We start from the raw sequence: 22,764 nt of genomic DNA, 5'->3' as shown, positions 1-22,764 counted from the left end.
CCTCAGTGAAACATTCCTGTCCTTGCAAGAAGAGAAGACAGAAAAACAGAGGGCGAAGACCTCGTGAAAACTGCAGCGGAGACTGGATGACACAGACTATCCCGGGAATGTCACGGGAAGCTGGGGGTCCCCCAAGACTAGAAGAGGCCAAGAAACCTCCTTCCCTAGAATCTGAATAGGAAACATGGCTCTACTGACCCCTTGACCTTGGACGTCTAGCCTCTGGATTGTGAGACCAGCCCATCTATTGTGATGAACACCCGTGGTGACTGGTCACTGCTGCGCGGAACACAGGCCCCGAACACGAACACTTCACTTTCACTGCCCAGCTGGGAAGCTTCTCCCAGGAGCCCGCGTGGACCAGGAGCCCGTCCTGAAGCCACTAACATGATTTCAGGCCTGGGGAATCCTCGCCCCGGGAGGCTTCATGTCCAGGTATGTGTATGTCTTCGGACGGCCCTTGTCATTACCATGTCCCGGCTTCCAGCTGCTTCCTTTGAACTTCAATCAATGGCTGAAGCAGGGACGTTGTTTTGACTATGCTGACGGCTTCTAGACTCCCCGCTCTGTGGTTTCCAGGTCACACAGGCAGGCTTTGTTCTGTGAATCATTGCTGAAAGATTCAATTAAACCTGGCTTCTCCCGCCCTGTGGCCAGGGTTTCAGGGACTCGGTGAGAACAGGGGCATTTAACAAGTCACTGAGGAAAGCCAGGCATGTGAGGGGCGCGGGGGCTGACACCAGACAGGGAGCACGGAGATTAGGGGGCTGGAGACTGGGGCTGGATGAAGTGGCCCGTGTCCAGCTTTTGGCTTGGAGGCAACGGCTGATCCCTGGCCCACCACCTTAGGACCTGAGAGGGAAAGTGAGGGGTTGTGGAATCGTTTAAGAGTCGACGCGTCAAGGGGAGCAGAGACATGTGTTAGCTCCGCCATCTTTCCCCACAGGAATGAGAACGAATCACAATGTGAGTCTGGTTACGATCTTGATGGAGGGAGGCCGCCTCTGAATTCTGACACCACGAAAAAATCCTTATAAAAGCAAAATCCTTATACACACACACACACACACACACACACAGAGACAGAGACTTACTCTGGTGAAGCGTCCACCAAAGAATATGGAAGTCAGGGGTGCTTATAGCTCTCTGCAGAGGCAGGAATTTGGAAAAGCTTAAGTCCCTCTCCCAGAAAGAGAGAAGGTAAAAGACCAGCTCCGTCCAGGGCCCGGTGACACAGCGCCTCCTGGCAGGCTTGCTGGACAGGAAGAGTCCTGTCCAACCCTGAAGACCCAGCGGGAGGATCCGTGCCCATCCAGTGCGCGGTGGCCCTGGGCAGGCCCCGGAAGCTATTTCTAGGGTCAGCCGTTCCTACTGGCCCTGTCTTCCCTGCAGGGCTGTGTGGGGCTCAGAGGAGACATGGCCTGTGAACTCCTCCTGCCAGTTTCTAAGCATCGTAAGAACACAGATACGATGGGCATCCTTTCCTCTCCCCACCTCCGCACCCCCCCATGCCACGCTGGGCCCAAGATGCCCCACTCAGCTACCTCATTTGCCACATGGCATCAGGAGCCCCTAGCGTGAGGCTGGCCTCAGAGAAGCCCAGCTGCAGGGACCATGGTGGGTCAGGACTGCCCCTTCCCCTCTGGCCTCAGCTGTGCATTCTCCTCATGGCTGGTAGGAAACACTGTTTTGAGAGACTAGTGTTGCTTCCCTCTCCAGGGTGGGTGGAACCAGCCACCCAGCCTGTGGCCCTGCCAGACTTTTCCTTGGGCCACAGCAGGAGCACCACCCAGTGTGTTAAACCGTGCTTTGGCGCCTGCCTAGGCTCCTCCCCTTCCTTTGCAGGAGGGCACTAAGGCACTGTAGAATGGGGAGAAATGAGGAGACTGTGGAAAAAAAGGGGGGAATGTGGTCAATGAAGGGGAAGGGTACTTATCAAGGACAGGAGCTTCCCTAGGCTTGTGAAATCATCCTGGCATGATGTGTTCCCAATGGGTATAGTTTCTCTCCTTCCAGGATGCTTAGGCACTTCCAAGGATGGTTCCTTCATTTCCTGAACTCTCCCCACCCAGTCTGAAACACAGTGAATGCACCTAAATAGCTTGGGGAGCAACTATGAAAGGCTGTGGGCCCCGGTATAACTTAGTTTTTTTGTGCCATAGAAATGGAAATGTCTAAAGAGAGCTCGTATTGCAGTTCCTGAGAGGGGAGGTAATGGTGCAGAGGGCAACCTCGAGGGTGAGGTTGTACGGACACCACAACCCCCTGCAGGTGCTGAGATGCCAGGTCTCCACTGCCACAGCTGTGCAGAGAGAGGATCACAGGATGAACTCCCAGGTACCAAGCACCCCCATCGCTCCCTGCTCAGAGGATCCAAGAGGATGGAGTGGAAGGACACGCCTAGCAGACCCAGTTCAGAGGCAGAAGAATGAGCACAATGAGCAGTTTCCACAGCGATAAGATCACTTCCTGCTCTGAACATCTAGGACTCGAGGTTTGTTGTCCCACCACTGACCAGGATCTCTGAGATTCTACCTCTCTGCTGCTCCCATCCTGCTCCCCTCCTGAAGGCTGTCTTTATGTCTGTTTCATTTGAAGCCACCTGACCGTCGGGGAAGACCAGCCAGGTCCATGAGCTGGCAGAACATCAGTGGAGCAGGGGAACTAGGATGATCCTTTTGTTTACCAACCAGAAGCACTTCCATGAGTTTATATGTGATAGGAGTAAGGTCTGGCCCTCCTAACCATGGTGCACTTGCAGACAAGGGTCTGCTTCCAGAAGTAGCTTCCCTGGGTAGGAATCCCTAAGAAGGGGGGACTTCATGCGTGATCCAGTATATGAGTCACATCAAAGAGAATCAGCTCTGGGGCTTTGCGCCGTGGCAGAAATGAGCAGTGGCATGGGGCCAGTCCCAAAGGTGGGCCAGAAGGACAGGTTCAAGATGGTGAACCTCACTGCCCTGCTGCTGCTATGTCATGAACCAGGGTGGTGTATGTACCCACACATCTGGAACACCTCCATGAGTAGCTCCAACACTGGAGATGGGGATGGACCCTGTTGACATTTTCCATAAAGGCAGATAAAACTCAACAACTATCTATAGGCAACAGCAGTGCCATGCGTTGGGTTACAGCACCACAGGTGACCTTGTGTTTGCCTGAGTGCTGCGAGGTTCAAGGGCTCGTGGGTCATTGTGACCAACCAGGAGACTGGAAACTGTCAATGGACACTGTCTACACCTGCCTCCCCAAATTCATAGGTTAGATGCTGACACCCAATCATGTTGGAGTTTGGAGGTGGGGATGGTTTGAGGTGATTAGGTCATGAGGGTGTAGCCCCCATGAAGGAGATTAGTGCCCTCCAGGAGGGCACTAATTAGGACCCCAGGGAGCTCCCTGCCCAGGAAGGGGTCCTCATCAGATACTGAACCTGCTGGCACCTTGCTGTTAGACTTCCCAGCTTCCAGAGCTGTGAGAAATGAGTATCTTGTTTGTAAGCTACTCAGCTGGTTTTGACAGAGCAGGCTGAACGGCCTTGGCCAACTGAAAGCCACAAGTGAGCCCAGGGGATTCCCGGGCTGCCAGGGATGCCAGGTGCCTTCATCTTTCCTGTCTCTCTGTACCCCAGGGCTCCCCCATCTTGGGTGTTAGGCATCTTGACCAACTGGGAGTCCTTTCCTGCCCAGGTTTCTGTACATGCCCACACCTCCTGCCAGAACTCCCTTATCTTTCCTTCCTCTGCTAAAATCCTGCCGCTGAAAGCATATTCGTGTCTGCTGTTGCCTCCTCAGACTGGTCCATACCCCGCCCTGTGCTTCTTGGCTATGGGTCTGGTCAGGGGCCCTTGATGTCTCGCTATCCAGTTGAGCTTTGTGAAACATCTGTGGCACTTGGCGGCTTTATCATACTAAACCCCACAAGTGTCTCACTGGGTACTGCCACCTCGGTGAGCATGTCACAAACACCGACGCCTTCTGTCCAGTCACTCAGATCCTGGTTTACAGCTGGCCAGACGAAGTCTCAAAGAGGCAAAGGACTTGCCTGAAGTCACACAACTAATAGACTTTCGTGTTCATAGCACCTGAACTGGATCGAGTAGTGTTCCCCAAACTCAGGCCTCAGAACCTGAGAACCTCACTTTCATTGACAGGTTAGCTAATTAAAAAGTGGTACGGCTGGATTGAGTCATATAAATCTGATGACTGATGTCCTCAGAAGAAGAGAAAACAGAGACACTCAGAGGAAAGACGCCGTGATAATGGATGCAGAGATGGGAGTGAGGTGCCCAGAAGCCAAGGATGCTGACTGGCAACCTAGCAGCAGGCAGAAAAAGGCCAGTAAGGATTCTCCCTGAGAACCTCCAAAAGAAGCGGGGTCCTGGCTTGATTCCAGCCTTCTGGCATTGGAGTTGCACAAGGAAAAGTTACTGCTGTTTTCAACTACCCATTTGCGGCCACTTGTTATGGCAGCCCCAGGAAGGTCACAGGCTGCTCCTCCAGAGAGCAAGGGAGCGGCTTCTCTAGCAGCTGGGCAGCCCCACCTTTTTACAGGACAGGGGAGAGGGCCAGCAGCCTGCTTTCCCCCCCGCACAGGATGTCTGGGGATTCCCAGAACCTCACACAAGATGGAGCTGACACATAACCACGCACATTGGGAAGGTCAGACGCAGCCTCCTGGTGCCTCGATTTAAAAAAAAAAAAAGGGACTCATTAGTGAACACGAGTGCAACACTGTTTTCAGCACAGTGGGAGGGAGCAGGTAAGAGGTGAAATGGACCACGTGCCTGGCTCAAAAATTAACACTCGGGGAGCAGGACATGAATCAGTCCATATGCAAGTGATGGTTTCAGAATGATAAGCCATCTGAAGGAAAATTCCCTTCTAGAAAGATAATGAGGTGTCACGAATTGAGCACTATACCCAGAAGCAAAATGTCAAGTAGAACGGTGATGTCCTGACCGGGTAAACGTCACACACGCCCACAAGGGCATCTGCACAGCCGTCCAAGTGGGACCTGTGAGCTTGGACTCGGGCCTTCCTGCTGGTCGCTAGGCAGCTACCTCGTGGCCGGCGTGGCCCTTGCAAGTTGGTTTCTCCATGGTGGGGCCGGCAATTAAAAGGATGACTGGCCAGGCAGCCTGCCCAGACCAGGCGGGAGGGGAGCAGAGACTCCCAGCTGGTTCGTCCCTAGCTGAGCTGGCAGCCAGGCCGGCCGTTCCCTGAAAGGGCCACTCTCCTTCCCTGCCAGGAAAAGTCCAGGGCCTCTGGGGAGCACCCTGAGGGGTGCTGAGCCCCGGGCACGCGTGGCTGGCGGATGCGCTCACCTCCGGGGGTACTTCTCAGGTGGCTGCTTTGAGAAAGACACATGGAGCCCATTTCAGGAGTTCTGAAAACTGCTGGGAAGAACAAAAGGCTGTTCCCCAGATCTAACATGTGCACCTCAGAGCTGGCTCACGAGTGTGGGTCGCATTAAATCCAGGCAAAATGACTTCACTATACGGGAATATAAAATAAGGGCCCGATTAGCAATGAGAAAGCAGAAACCTTTATATTAAAATAGAACCATCTTGGGGGAAGGAGCAATTCTGGGGGCAAAAGCAACTAATCCCCTAGGTGGGGGCTCCCACATTTCTTAGTGACTTTCTACTGGATTTGCCTTCTCAGGTCAAACACCATGAAAATGATACAGGGTAGGTTTGCAGGGGAATATTGGTCTGTTTGCTTGACCCTAGAGGCACATATGCACATACACATGGGTGCACGGACGCACGCAGACACACACGCACACACGCATGCATGCGTGTACATAAGGAAGTGACTCAGGAATGAGCGGGCAAGATAAAGCAATGGTCTGATTTCTTCCATATTGAGCTTCTCCACTCACTAATTTCTAAAAGCTGATGTTTGCATGTCCTCTGGAGTCGGGCAAGGGGTTGTGGGGAAAGTCACATTCCCACTGAGGTGGCTGCAAAAGTGCCAAGCTGGCTCCAGGCCCCCTGAGCCTTGGAAAGAGGCGCATCCCCCTTAGTGAGGGAAGAAGCAGGGAATCAAGACCCAAGTTCCAGTCAACTAAACATGGAGCTCATTTGGCAACCACGGGGTCGTTTAGCGGCAGCAGAGCGACCAGGAGGAACAAGGTTTTCTTGATCATTGCCATTCCCATTTTAATTTGAAAAAGTAAAAATAATCTTTGAAGACATTTTATAAACTTGAAAGAAGGCATGCAATATTTACCCGCGTTGTCAACACTCTAAATGCGTGGCTCAATGACCCTTTTCCATGGGTAAGTAAGGACCTCATGAAAGAGTTTGCATTTTAGGTTCATGTACGCATACATAGACATTTTCAGGCCTGTCATTAAATCGGTCAATATAAGGGGCCTAGAAAACAAAATCCATATTTTAAATCTGTGGGATGATGTTAACTAAACAGTTGGTACTTATTTCCCAGCACGTGTAAGTCCAGACCTGATGCCACACACCTTGACCCTCTACAGTGCAGATGCTCAGCGACAGAGCAATAAAGCTGGAAAAAGAAAAGAATGGAAAAAAAATTGGCCTGAACTTCCAGCCTAAACATTGACTGGGAACCTCTGTTCTGCACCCTCGGAGACCTCAGCCAAATTCTGGGGCGGTTAGTTTGGTTTCCTGGCTGGAATTGCAACACGTTGCAGCGAAGAGTCCTGTAGACAAGCGGTGAACTGGGTGTCAGGAAGTCCGGGAAAGCTGAGTCAGATGGCGCCCGCGCGGTGGCACCGGGCTGGGGGGAAACTTGACCAGTAGCCGGAGTCAACAGCCGGCAGAAGGCCAGAGGGCTGGGCCAGGCCAGGCGGGAGGTGCAGGGCGGGAGCCGCCACCAGCGGCGGAGAGCAGGGCTGGGAGGGCCCTGGCTGTCCCCACGAACCCTGCAGCCCAGCCCCACCCTTCCCAGCAGAAACTTTCTGACCCTTTCAGCTCTGACCACAGCGGGTGGAATTTAATGACCGAGGAACTCATTTCTTGTTGGTGTTGGTGAAATAAAAATGATAGGGTGAGTAATGAGTTCAAATCCTCTTTCTCCTAATGGGAAAAAAACATACTGCGATTCTGTTTGAGACGACCTCTAGGGAGAAGGGTTGCCATGTTCTGAGGGACACTTTGAGATGTGAGTGCGCCAAGGCTCCATTACTCAGGGCCTGTGTACACTGGGGGCAGGTTTGGACGCAGGCCACGGAGGGGCTGAGGTCTCCTAGTTCTTCCTCTGTGTCCTCACCTTCTGGGACATACCCCTGGGCAAGTGTGTTTTGGATTCTTCGCTCTTCGGTCTGCCCTTCCCACCATGCAGAGCGCCCCTGCCTCACCTCCAGGGCACACTTGCTTTTCAGAACTTTGAGCACTGAGAATGGTTGGGGTCCTGGCCCCTTTTCTTGCCCTTGGGCCTTGACCCTCCTATGCCTGCAGCCTGCCTCCTGGCAGTAGGACCTGGAGCCGGGGATTTGACTTTCCACCTCCAAGGGAAGATCCCCCCTCACCACACCTCCCTGTCAAAGCACCTCCAGGGCTCGGGACTGACTTTAGATTGCTCCCTCTCCACTGCCACAGGGCCCGGGTGTGCACCCCAGGAAAGAAGGAGGGAATTCAATGGTGGCTAACCGGAGGATGGCCAGGAATCTGGTGCAGGAGAGAGAGGGGGAGACCCAGGAGGGGTGCAGCTGTGGGCAGGGACTGGCGGAGGCCTGCAGGGAGAGAGAGCAGGAGGGCCTCCCCACTTCCTGCCAGCATCCTCGGGCTCTCGACTGCTCCTTCCCAACCCCACGCACGAGTCTGCTCCAGCAGCCATCAGAGATGCCGAAACTTCAGCAAACAGCAAGCAGGACCTTTGGTCTCAAAGCCAAGTTCCTGGGACAGTGTTGACCCTTCGTAAATAATGGTCGGCTCAAAAACGAAACCCAAACTTCCCTCTCTTTGCCCTCACCATTTGTCTTCAGCGCTTCTCTTTTCTCTCCCACAACTGTCAGTGGCCCAAAAAAAAAAAAAAAAAAAAAATCAGTTTTCACAAAGATCTCCCTTACAGAAAGAGCTGCTGCGAATGATCTAAAAATGTAGGCATTTCTTCAGGGTAACGTTCCCCAGAGCTTATCACTTTTCTTTATACTGTGAGGCCAGGAGGTTAAAAAACAAAACAAAACAGAAAGACACAAAACAACGAAAGAGATTTTAGGTCTTGAGCAAGGGGACAGCGAGCCTATCAAAATATTTTGCAAAACTCAGAAGCATTGCTACCACGAAGACAGACAATTAATTTCAAATTTGGATTTCTTAAAAGACAGACAGACCCACCACACACACACACACACACACACACACACACACACCCTCCACCAAACTGCAGAAATTTGCTTGAGAAAAGAAAATGACTATTTGTTTCCACAATGAGAAACACATCCCCTGGCTTCCGGCCACTTTCTGTCATGGCCTGCAGGCCTAAATGGCATTCATTTATCAGGAATTAAAAATATGAATGAAAATCTTTACATGAGTTCAAATAAAGTCAGAGTGTCAACATTCTCCCTTGCTTTGCAAGGGAGGATACTGGACGGCAGTTGACTTAACAATCGTTTTTCTGAGCATAAATCCCAAGCCTGGAGGCCCATATTTCATTTCAAGCTAAGAGCTGCAACTTCACAATTAAAAAACCCCAAAAAAACAAAAAAACAGGCATCTTATTGCCACAGGAGATAGGGCGGTGTGATGGCTTTGAGGCCGTCTCTTCCTGCAGCATATCTGGCCTTGAGTCCGCAGATCCCCCGCCAACATCAAAGGAAGCTGTAGGAGCCGGTGTGTGGAGCACCAGATAGCTGGGGACGGGGCACCCTTCCTTTGCCAAGAGGAATTGCTAAAATTAGCTGGGGAGGTAGCCTCAGTGCTGGAAGGCCCGGCTCGCGCCATCTCCCTTAGTAAATGCTTGAGGACTTGCTTATTTCCAGACCTTCCGAGAGAAGGGCTTCGAGCACTGCAGGAATGCCTTTCTCTCTGGCACATCCTCCCTCTGTCTCTCTGGAGCTCCTCACGCTGACACTCACATCCACGTCCTCTTGCTTCGGGCTCAGGGCACACAGGGAGCCCTGTTGTTTCCTCCGGCTTTCTGTTCAGCTGGGTGCTGCCATAGGGGCTCACTGGGGCCTTCTCTGTGCATTTGGGAGGCATGAGGGGTGCAAGTCCTGCAAGCGTGTGGGGGTGCAATGCATGAGGTCACCTGCCCAGCAACATCTCTGCCCCCCACGTCCCCTCTGCCCGCCCTGTGGGCTCTGAAGCCTGTCCCTCGTTGAGACGGGCACTTTGGGATAAGCCCTGCTCGTGCTTCTGTCCCTTTTGTAACTTTGAGTCCATCAGGAAAGGGTTAAGTCCCTGAAAATTAGTATCTTTACTGTCCTGATTTCCTCTTTCAAAAATATTTAGGGAAGCAAGATGGGCTGGGAGAGGCGTGGGGAGGAGGAGAGAGGGCTTAGGAAAGGGGACCTGGCGGGGGCCACAGAGATCAGCCCCGTGTCCCCGAGAACGTCCCTTGTGGCTTCCTCGGGAGGACCACACCGCGGCCATGAACACTGTGTGACGCCGAGAGATAAGGCGGCGGTTCCTGCACCATGAGCTCCCCGCCCCCTCGCCGCCCGGCTTCCTCCCCTGAGGAGCTCTCCCTGGCTTTCAGCACCACGAGCCTCAGCCTCCACTCTGCGGGGCGAGGAAGGAGCCAGGTCCCCTCATTTGGTCAACTGCTTTCTTCTTAAGACCAAACACATCACAAACCCTCCCTGGCGTGCACACGGGAAATCTGTGTTCCCAAGCAAACCCTGGGCTTGCAAGGAGCCAGCCTTTGTTGCTCTGCCCGAAAATGGGAGACGGAATGGGCGTGACCTGGGCGGGCACATGGCTGTCAGTGGGTCTAGTCTGGGTGACTGGCAGTGGCTCTCTGGCCTGGGGCACCTTGACTGCAGGCCTGTGGGTGAGTGGGGCACAGGCAGCTGGGCAGAGGGGCCCTTAATCTCACGCCAGCTGGACGCAGCTGGGAGCCTGGTGTGCAGGGCCTCCCTTGGCCCAGGCTCCAGGACCCTCTCTGGCGCAATACAAGGCCAGGGCTCCAGACCTGCCGTAGAACAACACACTGTTGGCATCTGCTAGCAGGCTGCCTCTCCTCCCAACATCACAAAACGCATTCCACTTGGTGTCTGTTTTGCAAGTGTTACTATCTGTGTTTTATGGACAAGACCAGCAGAGAGCAAGGCCTCTGAGCTCCCACACATGAGTGTGCGTGGCGAGGGGCTGCCTGGGGGCCCAGCGATTCCTGAGTCCCAGAGTCCCAGTCTGGTGTATGGCTGCCTCCCCCACTCCCACCTGACTAAATTCCTTCCAGAACAGTCTTTCTGGCTTGCAGATCTCAAGGTCTGGTGGAGTTGAAAGGAACACGTGTGTTCCAAACCCCCTGAAAGACAGACTCGCATTTAAAACACACAGAGTCTAGTGCCCAACATGTGGGGATGGAGATGAAAGAATTGCATTTTGTGACCACACATGGTTCAGTCCTCACCCCCTAGGACGCACACGGAAATGAGTAGAAGCTCTGACTTCTCCTGTCCCATGAGGCTAACACCATGCAGATCCCAGCCTTCTCCACTGAAAAATATGGTCATCCCATTAAATGAGAACTTCTAAGTAAGTCACTACTGACATCATTGAGAAAGAGGAACCTGCTGGGTGAAGGCTAAGTGAAATTTTCCAAACTAGTTCAGCTGGCTCTCCCCAGGAGAATGAGCTGATAACCTTCTCCCCCAAGACATTGGAGCCACCCTTACATTTGACTCTTGCTCAGTTGTTTCTTGAATTGTGACTCAATTGAAGGCAGGTGACTTCAATACAAGACACCAGAATATCCCAAAACAATAGGGGGCAAGATAGAGAAGGAATCTTTTGCTCAGGATAGAGCCATAAGCAATTCCTAAAAAAGAAACTCAAAGTCTACTGTTTTTTCCCAATCTACAGAAATGATAATACCATAGTTTTCTTTGGACACTAGTTAAACAACAACCAACCAGTCCCCACTGATCGCGTCCCTACTGTGTGTGAGGTTCTGCGAGGGAGTGTTCCTCAGGCGAGCGGTTCCTGCACTTTACTTTTGCATCCATGATGATGATTTTGGAAATTCTCAATATTTGGAAAGTCTTTGTTACCTCTTTATGTCTCTCATCTCTCTCATATTTGCCTTATGGAGTGGCCTCTTGATTTGGGTATTGTTCTGGGGGAAGTATGGATGAGGCCACGCTTGATGGTAACCTTGAGCCTGCAGGGGAATGGCTAGTTACTAGGTCGCTGTTGCGCCACTTCTTTCAATGCTGGGGTGAGTTGGGCCGCCCCTGATGTGTCTAAGTCAACTCCTGGATTTTCCCTCCAAATCTAACTCCCCATGGTTCTTCCTGCTTCTACTGCAACTTTAGTTCCCGCATTGCTGATGCTAAAGAGTATTTTAATCTTCTCTTCATCTTTTTTCTGCTCGTACTCTCTACCCAACCTGTCCTCGAATGATGTTCATTTTACCTTTAGAACAGTGATTTCATTGTCCCTGCAAGTCACCTCTATTTGTACTCCACCCCCCACCCCCCCCGCATTTGCAATAATCCCCTATTTGGCTCTATTTTTAAAAAAGAATTTTAATAGCTTTATTTACATCAACTTACATATCATACTGAAGTAAAAAATTCAATTTTCTTTGTTTTGGTTTAGTTTTGTCTGTTCCTTTGCTTTGTTTCTTTATATTCCACATATGAGTGAACTCACCTGATATTTGTGTTTCTCTTTTTGACTTATTTTGCTTTGCATGCATTTAGAATGGTTATTGTACAACCATTTTGACTATTACCAAAACTGTTCAGCACCCCAGAGATTTGATAAATTGGGAATAGAGGAAACCATTCAATATAATAAAGTTTATACATACAAAACTCTATGGTTAATATCATACTTAATGGTGAAAAACTGAAAGATTTTCCTTTTAGAGTAGGAGCTAAACAAGGAACTTTGCTGCTTCTAGGTACCATCGTACTGGAAGGTCTAGCCAGAGCAATTAGGCAAGAAAAGGAAATAAAAGACATCCAAATTGGGAAAGAAACATAACATTATCTCTGTAGATGACACAATCTTGCATATGGAAAATTCTGTGGAATATACACAAACCCAGATCTACTGAAATAAGGGATTCAACAAAGTTGGGTCTTTGCAGTGATACAACAGAATACATGTTTGTAATGAAAAATCTAAAAAAGAAATGAAAAATCAATTCCACTTTTGATACCATCAAAAAGATGTTGGACTCAATTTAGCCAAGGAAGAAAAAGACTTGTATGTTGAAAACTATAAAACACTACTTAGAGAAATGAAGGGAGATGCAAATAAGTGAAGTGGCACCCCACACTCATGGAATGTCATTTAAGACTTAAATGGAAAACTTAATAATACTAAGATCCAATGCAACCCCTATCAAATGCCATGAGGACTTTTGCAGAAATGGAAAAATCCACCCTACACCCTATTTGGCATTTATACTTACTGTTTCTCCTGTCTGTCACACCTTGGCACCAGATATCTATCTGTTGCCCTTTCTCCCCTCTTTCAGCTGAGGCCATCACCACCTCAGTCACCTGTGATCATCATCTTCTCACTGTGATCATTCCTCACCACCTTTGCACCCTCAATTGCCTCTTATTTTTTCTCCATTCCTTATAACATTATCTTCTCTTAATACCATGAGACTGTATATTTTACTTATTTATTTTTGACTTCTAGTCTTTAACATAAGTTATATGAAGACGGTGTTTTCTGCCTAGTCAGTGCAATACCCACAGCATCTTAGGCACATAGTAGGCAGTTGAGATAGTTATTGAAAGCAGGAATGAGTACAAAACATAAGAGGAAAATAAATGTTGCCATGTATTGTTGCTGTAGTGAAAAAAGACCAACAAGTGACTAGTAATGGAACTGTGGCATCACGGTATACTTAGCAGAACTTAGTATTCTAACCAAACACATTGGGGTAAGGACAGCACTAGCTCATTATAACCCAGAGATGATTTATTTCCTACTTGCAAATTATGTTCACTTGGAGCTCTTTTCAAATCATCAGCTCTCCTTCCAATGTCCTGTTCCCCAAATCCCAATACACTGGAAATCACTTCCCAGTCTGAAAAAGTCATCAGGGTGTCTTAATCCATCTTAATCTTCAATGGCAAAGGACCCGAGAGAGTGGAGATGCCGTTACGACTATATGTGAGATGCCAAGAACTTGGCTTTGGCTGGGTGAGAGCAGATCTTGATACCAAGGGAGCAGCAGACAGCTGGTAGGAAAATAACGGGTATGTAGGCAAGTGGGCAGGAGGGATGAATGGTAAAGGGGAGCCTCCCACAAGTGGAAAAGTTCGTGCATGTAGACACAACCATGAGCCAAACAAATTTACAATTTCACATACTTCACTGATGATTCTCACTTTGATGATGATGAGTGAACAAGAAGGAGAAAAGCTGTCTGTTAGATGACTCATCGAGGTCTCATTTTAAATAGGTCTTGGGAACCTTCTTCTGAATTATGTCACTGAGCTCCTGAATCCGTGAAATCCCCAGAAGAGCAGCACAAAGTCTCAACTTCATCTCCAAGCTCAACACACCATGGGAGCTCTTCCTCATGGCCCACTCCTGCATTTCTATTCTTGGGGGCAGTTACTGTCCTCGGGGGAAGGGGCCCACTGCTTCCCTGAGCTCAGAAATGAGCCCTTCCCAGCCTAAGATGGGCTGGTGAGCCCAAAGCGAGCACTGTGACCTCATTCAGTGGAACACGACCTTTAAAATACTCATGAAGAAAAACAAAGCAAATGAGTTTTCGAATTTGTGTTTCAAATACATTCTTTTGGTAGAACACAGCTGTGTCCTGCCTCTTTGTTCTTATCTGTTTATTAACATAATTTCAAAATAATCAGTATACTCACTCTTCCACCAGGTAAGATTTCTTTAAAGTGTAAAACCTTTTTCATTCCCTTTTGCTGTTGAGAAATGAGAGAGCGCGGCAGCTTTCGGGACGGGACGGTGGCAGAGGAGAGAACTTGGAGGGACTAGAACGGCAGCTGTTCACCCCAGCTCTGCCAGCCACAGCCCCTTGTCTCAACTTGGAATGGATTTGATACAGTCACACCCAGGATGGCAACATTCCATGGGGTGGAAGGACATCTTTGATCTTAGCAGAATTTTCTTGTATCAGATCATTCTAGAAAACAGAAGCTGGCACTGGCTCATCCCTCTTGTATGGAATATCAAAGCCCTCCATTGCCCCTGTCACAGCATTTGAGGGACCCCACCCACTCTCCTGCTCCCAGGAGAACGGAGTGGTGATTTCGGGGCGTGGCTGAGAGTGTCCTGAGTGAAGTTCCGTTGAACTCAGGAAGGTCGACCCTTGTCTTATCACCCTGTCTGGTGGAGAATTCATCACTGGAGTTTCCCAATGGACCAGGGATTGTTTAACATCCAATTCATCCCATTATTTCGGCACCTGCGGTGCGGATGTGAGGGGTCATACCTGGGAAATGGCGATATTCAATCCGAGGCCCACAAGATGGGCAGTTCCAAATCAGGCCTGTCTTGCCTCTTAGAGACGTGACTGGTTTGTGATGCAGGCCCAGCCAGCACTCAACCCTGGCCTCCGAGTGCGCAACCTGGACACGGTGCTTGTGTCTCAAACTCACCTTCCCATCCCCGAGCCATCCTGCCTGGCCCTTTCTGAGATGGTGCTGGGGAGACTCCTAGTTTTAGTTTTGTTGTCTACCTCAGTGTCTTAAGACAACCTCATCCTTGTCTTTCCCACCTGCAGCATAAACCTCTATACCTTTGCCATCGCCAAGTTATAGAAAGAAAATCCTAGGTAGATCTGTTGACCTTGCAGTGGTCATAATCACGTTCTTTATCAAGGTGGCATTTCACTTTAAAATCAGTTCCTTATGCCAACATGTTCACCCAGTGAGGGGGAAATAAGTGAGGAAGACATCAGAGGTATAGATATAAGCATGCACGCAAGACAGAGACTGTATTTTAATTTCTAAATCTCTCACCATCTCCTCCACAATCCTATCCACACCGTAGGAATTCTGTGTGACTCATTTTAGACCCCAGAAAATAGTTGTTTCTGCCCTCACAAACACCATGTTTTAAATTTCCTGACTTGACTCAAATTGGAGTCAGATTAGACTGAAATGTGCCCTCCCTCTCAGCTCCACTAATCACTTAATGAATCTATACTAAGAAGCTCTATGTTATGTAGTCTCTGTTTTTAAACCTAGGAAACTATCATTTTTCCCAGACACACTCTATCAGTTAGCAGCCTCCACAATCCCACTCCGGCCCTGGTATGTAATCCGTCTGCCCTGCAAGGGACACTAATTGTCTAGCTGAATCTTTGCTTCCTTCTGGAAGCTCTGTCTAGGGCATGGGACTCTCAAATACACCATCAGCACTTGCCAGCTGGGCATCTGTTAGGGATGCTGGGCAGGAAGTAAGGACCTGGGCAATTGGCTGCCGCTGGGACCTCCTATCCCTCTCGTACATAAGCCGCCTTGAATTTCATCCAATCCCTGGAGATGGGAAGGCTCGTCTGTGATTTCCCTGGAACCCATGGTGGCCGGTCCCCCAACCCCAACTGGATTGCCTGGGACTGTAATCTACTCATCAGCGTCTGCACAGGTGGGGTCTCAACGACGAACCAGTATCTCCCATCATCCTTGGCGGGCTGATCCCAATCTTGTCCTCCTCTAAGGCACGATGACAAGAAGGCTCACCCATGGCTGTCACAAGTTCTTTAAGGTTTGAGGAGCTGAAATGTCGCTTTGCAGTCAGTGGCTATATTGCTAGTAGGTTGCACAACATATACATACACACACTCACACACACACACACACACTGACAACTGGAGATCTGGTGATTTGAAAGGTACAGGTCCTCAAGGAAAATCTGTTTTGCCACCATAAATGCCTCAAGGAGCCAACTGAACTCAATTTCCTTTCCAGGAAACACAAGCAGAAGGGTATACCGATGGGTTGACAAAATAAAGCCATGTTATTCTCTCTTTCCAGCCTTCCAAAGCACGCCATAGAACCCCCTGCCTCTAGCTAAGTTGCCATAAATCACAAGGTTAGCCATGTGGCTCAGGTGCAGAGAGCCTGAATTGGAGTCCCCGTGATGCTGGGTGACTTCAGGCAAGTTAGACAACCTCTCTGAACTTCATGAAGGTAACACTAGCTCCAAGGTCACAGGTGTCATGTAGGGAGACCACCTGGCACACACAGGTGCAGCACATGACAGTGACGTTGCTATTGCTAACATTCCTTTCTTCAGGGGCCGGCGGGGAGAAGCATGGAGGAGGGATGAGTCAGCAAATCTTTGATGCCAGCGTTCAGCTTGGTGCTTTAGAAGGGCTGTGGGCAGGGCCCGGATCAAGGCTTGTGCACAACTCATAGCCTTTCTCCACCAGGCTGAAGGCACCCGAAGGAAGAAGAGCGGATGGAGCGGTCTCGGAGAAGAGACGAAGGAGGAGACCACCCGCTCTGCTTGGCTGGGACAGTCCGGCTGGCCGCTGTGTCCACTGCCCTTCCCACTCTCAGAAGTGCCCCAGCTAGGACAAGAGACAAGTTATCCTATCTCTGAGTCACCGTAAGTAGCTTCTAGAATTGCACGGGCCACTAGAGTAGCCACCAGTGATATGTGGCTACTAAGGATGTGAAATGTAAGTGGGGACTGATGGAGACGTACCGTGTAAAATACAAACTGGATCTCCAAGACTTAAGAAAAAATACAAGTAATCATCAATCATTTTTATACAGGAGATAGGTTGAAATGATAATATTTGACTTTTTTGGCTAAATAAAAATATAAATAAAAGGGATCTTCCCTGTTTCTTTTTATTGGCCTGTGGCTGCTAGAATATTCACTATGTGGGCGTGTTTTATAATCACATGATTCGGGAGCTGGAGCCCTGTGGACTGAGCACACAGGGTTTCATTGCTCTGTCATTCCTTTTCTCTGCTCTTGCTATCAACGCCCTTGTTCGGGCACTTTTATTCTTTAATGTGTGTTGTGTCAACGTATTTCAAACTGATCTTCTTGCCTCTGTCTGCCCTGCCCCTCAAACACTGTCTAAGCAGAATGTGCGATCTTTTTCACATTCTAGAACTGTTTAATGTCCCAGTTTAAAAAGTGTTTGCAGGGCCTCCCCGGTGGCACAGCGGGTTGAGCACATGATGCTGTCTGCAGCCTCTGCAGGTCGGGTTCAATTTCAGACGGCCAGGGAGATTCCCACATGGCGCGGCAGACCTCTCCTGCCTCACCCGCTGCTCCCCTCAGCAGTGTATTTCAGTATATCTACTTGTTCTGCACCCCGCTCTGTCTCTGGTGAATCCTCTCACCCTCCCGCGCCTCTGGGCTGTACCCCAGCTATTGTATAAATAAAAAGTAAATATTAAAAAAAAAAGTGTTTCCGACCTTCCATGTGTCCAAACTCTCCCTTCAGACATTCAGAGTCCTTTAGACTCCAATCCTCCTTTCTAGATCCAGCTTAGACCCCGATATGTTCACTGTCTCACCTGCCCACCCGATCCCCACTACCATGAGCATGTGCACGACCGTGACCCTTTCATCTCTAAGTCCACAACTGGCTTCTTTCTTGCTGCCAATGTCATCTTCATTCCTTCGTCCACTTTGGGCGGCGTGTAACTCAAGAGTGAGCATTAACTCTGCATTCTCCAAAAGCTTTCCCAGCCCCACCCGCAGCCATTTGACCGACAGCCCCAGATCCCATGGCTTTCATCCTGGCACCATGGTAAGACACACGAGTGGGCTGTGTTGGCATCACCCGGGCGAGCATTTCCCTTCCCCTCCGGAGGTAAGTGCCTTTGTACTTGGTGGTCGTTCTGTCTTCTTCTGACCTGCCCTCCCCCATAACTAGCCTTGATTTCCAGTCATGTGGAAGGCGCTACCACGTGTGGGAAAGTGAAGTGAGCAACAAGACGAGGTGAGCGTGTCCTTGGAAGGACGGCTGCCCAGCCTGTCTCAGCTCTGTGCTGGAGAATTCCTTGAGGACGGATAAGGCAGGGCTAGGTGAGGCAGCACTTGAAGACAATGGGGAAAGCCGAGATCATGCACGTCTTTCTAGGAAAACCGTCTAATCACCCTCTGTCAAAATATCTGTTGAATGCACGCTTTGAGAATAGGAATATCAAGATCAAACTCAGTCCTGGTGAGTCCAGGTGGATCCTGACACTCCCACCTCCTTTCCGTGGCTGCAGGATGAGCAGATGCCTACGGTTGCCTCAGCTCTTACAGCCACACTGACTACAGAGTGATGATCGGAGATCAGGCATATGGAAGACTTCTGGGAAAAGATGAAATTACACTTGTATTAGGATATCAAACAGGACCGTGCATGAAAAGAGTTCCTGATCCCAAAGGGGAAAAGCAGTAAAGCAAGAAAACAACAGCAGAGGCCCCTAACCGGAGTAGGGAGGGCGAGGCTGCCTTGCGGGCGAGCTCGTCGTGTGTGCGTGTGTGTGTGTGTGTGTGTGTGTTTGTGTTTGTGTTGAGTTACAGGCAATTATCAGTGGGCTCTCTGTTGGCTTTAAAGAATTTAGAAGCACGTCAATGGGAAATCTGATCTATCAGGAGGGAAATCCTGCTGCATCTCTTAACCCAGTGCCAAGTCTGCTGCCTTGGGCCCCTCGTCCACACAGTCATTCTCAAGAGCTCACAAAGCGCTGGTGAAAGTGGAGGTGAGGATAAATTTTCTCCCAGGTCACGGGTTTTGAAGGGCCCAGATGGGGGCTGTTGAACATGCTGAGTGATCTGCTCCCCTCAGCAGTGGATTTCAGTAGCTCCACATGTTCTGCTCCCCAACTCTGTCTCTGGTGAATCCTCTAACCTGCCCCGCACTTCCGGCCTGCACCCCAATTCTTGCAGGCATAAATAAATAAATCTTAAAACAAAACAAAACAAAACAACAAAAAACAAAGACTGACATAAATCCCACTCAATATCCTCTCTGTTGTCAAGCAGCCTAACCTGAAAGGAGAAACCAATGTTTTTGCACAAACCAACTGCAGGTCATTCACCACGACCACGCAGCTTGGTTGGATTCGCCAGAGAAAATCAAACTCTGGTCAATGCAGTTTTAGGATAATTACATGTCCTAATACTTCTGGGACATGGCACCTTGGCGTATGATCACTCCAGACACCTGGACATGGACATGGGCCGGCAGGAAAGGTGGGCCAAGGGGCCTGAGATGCTCTGTAGGACCAGGCCTTCTAGAGAGCTTGGAGGAGTCCCCACCCACGGAGGTGCAGTGCAACCCAGGCCAGTGAGCTCTGCCCCTGCTCAACCCCTCCTCCTCAAGCCTGCACTGGCAAAGGGCCCACCGTGCACTGGTGGTTTAGGTGGAGTGAAAGCTGCTGAGGAAGATAATGGAAGCCAAATGTTTTGAGGATGACTTTTCTCAGATTCATACTTTCCAGGCTGGATTAAAATGTTCACACTAAGTAAAAGTGGAGCTTGACTAAAAAGCTTGATATTTTTGTGCTTCAGTTTCCTCCCGTGCAAAAAATGACCCATGCTGCCTGTCAGCTTGACAATCCAATCGGTTTATGCTGAAGGGATGTGAGGCCAAGCACACCAGGTATCAGTATCCCAGCTGAAAGCCTATCCTGAGGGCTCACACTGACTCGCATAAAGGGATGATGTGGAGAATGAGGCTCGACGTTAGAATCATTCAGGGAAAACACTGCAGTCTGTAACAGCCCCAGTATTGTCGGGGGTGTTAAGTGGGCCTCTCTTTCATCTTCTTTAAAGGACATGTGAAAACCATATTGCATGCTCTGGTGTCAAGTTTTTTTCCTTTTTTGCATTTAGACCAATTCCAAGTCTTTATTATTCCATGAACCTTAGGAAAACCATTATTTCTTAAATACCCAATAACATAGATTTGGAGGTACCGATAAACACCGCTGGAGATTTAATCTGTTCATTCATCTCCTTTCCATCATCGTTTCCATCTTACTGTTTAAGTAAGTGGAGAGCCAAGGGACCAACCTCTCCTCTCCTTTGCTTCTTCCTACATATATATTTCACATAAAGGCACAGCCTTTGTGTAGGAGAACGTCTTTATCTGATTATGCCTCAGATTTCTTTCTAATCCCGGCCTCTGGAAGAGTTCTTTTTATCTTTTTTCGATAGCAATTCACATTTATTTATTTATATATTTTTACATCGTTGTTCATTTTTGTATGATGTTTCATTTCTCTTCTCAGGTGTTGTCCCCATAAAATTCCCATCACCAAGACACCCAGGAACCATGATGATAGACTCTTATGCTCCCCCCTCCCCTGTGAATGTCTCCAATTTACAGTTTGCCTGCTAGTTTCATCTTTTTATCCCCAATCCCTTGTATGGTTTCCCTGTATTCCTCCCATAAGTGAAAACATCTGGTATTTTTCTTCTTTTTCCTTCTGACTTATTTCACTGAGCATGACCCTTTCCAGCTCCAACCATATTGCTGTGAATGGCATAAGTTTATCTTTTTGATTGCTGTGTAGTATTCCATTGTGCAAACTGGTTCAACCACTATGGAAAGCCATGTGGAGGACCCTCAAATTACTAAAAGTGGTTTTACCATATGACCCAGCAATTCCACTTCTAGGAATCTACCCAAAGGACACAAAAACATGCGTTCAAAAGGATCCTTGCACTCCTATGTTCATCGCAGCACTATTTAGAATAGCCAAGATATGGGAACAACCTAAATGCCCAAAACCACAGGACTGGATCAAGAAGACATGGCACACACACACACACACACACACACACACACACACACACACACTGGAAGAGTTCTTGATGGAGAGTGATGGTCTATAAAAGTTTGGTAAGTAAGTCAACGAGTAAATGTGAACAAGGATTCCCCTCCCCCACCACACCCCGCATAAGAGACAATCCCAGGCCACTGAGCTATTCAGGAGCAGCAGCTACACTTCATCTTCCCAGCTGTCTTCCCCTCCCAGAACCACAGCACATACCAACCTTGGTCCTGAAAATTCCCTGCTGGGAAACCTTCTCCACCCTCCCACCTCCCCCAGTTCTGAGGCACTGACTCATGACTGGTCACTTAGGAAAAAAAATCACTAGCACATTGCTTCTTGCTGGCAAGAACACGTTCATGTGTCGGGAAAAGGTAAGTCCCTTAGTGCGTTGAACTGGAAAAGAGACCCCAAACCAACTTGGCCTTGGTGAAAGGGAGCGGAGGAAGATGGGCAGAGAATCTACATTAATCAAAAATGCCCTTGACATCAAGGCCTGGGAAAGCCCTCTGCCTCGGGTCCGCGTGAACCTCCCCGTGTCAGCTTCTCTGCTGTTATGCAAGGCGCTCAGGAGCCTGGGGCACAGGCTCCACGAAGCAGCCTGGTGAACCCCCTTGCCATTTGGTTTTAAAGTAGAGTAAAATGTTGGGCACTTTCTCCACCCCAACTAGCTTCTTTCCCCAGCTTTTATGTGGCCGGTGTTGTTGTAATTTTTCTGTTCAAATAAAGTCTGTAGAAAGCCACAAAAGGAGATCTGGACCCTAAAGCTTAACGGATTCTGGAAAGCAGCTGGCTTGTAACATGAGTCATTCCAGCCAAGGCTTTCTCTTTTGTATGTTTGTCTCTGACCTAAAGAGAGGGTTATTGGATGTCTTCTGGCAGGTGCTATGGGATTAAGGTGGTAGCTGGTCAGAAACAAACTTTGAATTAGGGTTTAAAAAAAATAGTTTACTGAAGTAAATATGATCGTTAGCTTAATCCCCCGTATCTAACATGAGGTTCAAATTTAATAGGGAGGTTTAAAAAATTTGGCTGGCATGTGCCCCTATTATGTGTGCATGGGTCTCTGTGTCTTGATCGAAAAGTTAGATTTTTGTGTTAATGATGACATTTCCAGTACATTCCTATTTATCAGGATACAAGCATTCCAAAAGCTCAAATAGCCACATGATTTTTCCTTTCCTGAATGAGAGGGAGAGAAGTGGAATGTTACCCACTCACAGTGGGGAATTACTTTATAAAGTGTCTTAAGGGAGCTTACGAGGTCAGCAGGGACTCAGTCCTTACTCTTTTAATTTTGGGCCTTGAGACAAGAAGAGACTTTCATTCCAGGCTCGGTTATTTCTAAAGATGTCGCAGGTTTATCTGTCATCGAGGAAAGAGGAGATCAAGTGCCTACACGGTAGTGGTGTCAGCTTCTCCATATGCCCAGTGTGCAAGTGAATAAGAACCGCTCATCCCCACGTTCGCAGCTGCACGTGAGGTGGATCGGGGCTGGGAGCTACTGCGTGCGTCCTCACCACCGCCAGATCACCAAAGCCACCACGCAGAAAGAGCCGAGGAGCAGAACTTGGGAAGGAAATGATACACCCAAGGTGGTAAGCAGAAACTAAAGAAGGGGCAAAGCATAGCAACCTTTCACACTGGCGCTTGCGAGCAGCTGACGTTGTTTTAGAGATGATAGGAGCCGTAGAAGGTCTGCTCTCGCATCACTAAGAGGAGAGCCAGGCCGAGGACACACATTAGAGACTTGGCACCGGTGTGGTCTGGTCTTACAGGGAGAAGGCGAATGTGTAGCCACCTTTACCTGCACAGTGACCCGGCTTCTCATTGAGTACCGACCGCTCTGCTGGTGAGTCCTACTCT

The 22,764-nt window shown here is 49.1% G+C and overlaps 1 long non-coding RNA gene across 1 annotated transcript; it reads left to right on the top strand.

Moving 5' to 3' along the window:
* The first annotated feature begins 297 nt into the window (after nt 1-297).
* LOC129146701 (uncharacterized) lies at nt 298-13,920 on the top strand. Its single transcript, XR_008553745.1, has 3 exons — nt 298-435; nt 6,450-7,028; nt 13,581-13,920. It is a non-coding gene; the product is annotated as an uncharacterized LOC129146701 (long non-coding RNA).
* The last annotated feature ends 8,844 nt before the right edge of the window (nt 13,921-22,764 follow it).

This window comes from Talpa occidentalis, unplaced genomic scaffold (genome assembly GCF_014898055.3).
Source record: "Talpa occidentalis isolate TD23 unplaced genomic scaffold, MPIMG_talOcc4v2.1 talOcc4.4, whole genome shotgun sequence".
Taxonomy (NCBI): Eukaryota; Metazoa; Chordata; class Mammalia; order Eulipotyphla; family Talpidae; genus Talpa; species Talpa occidentalis.
The sequence above is the reverse complement of the archived record's forward strand: the minus strand, read 5'-3'. Positions and strand labels throughout refer to the sequence as shown.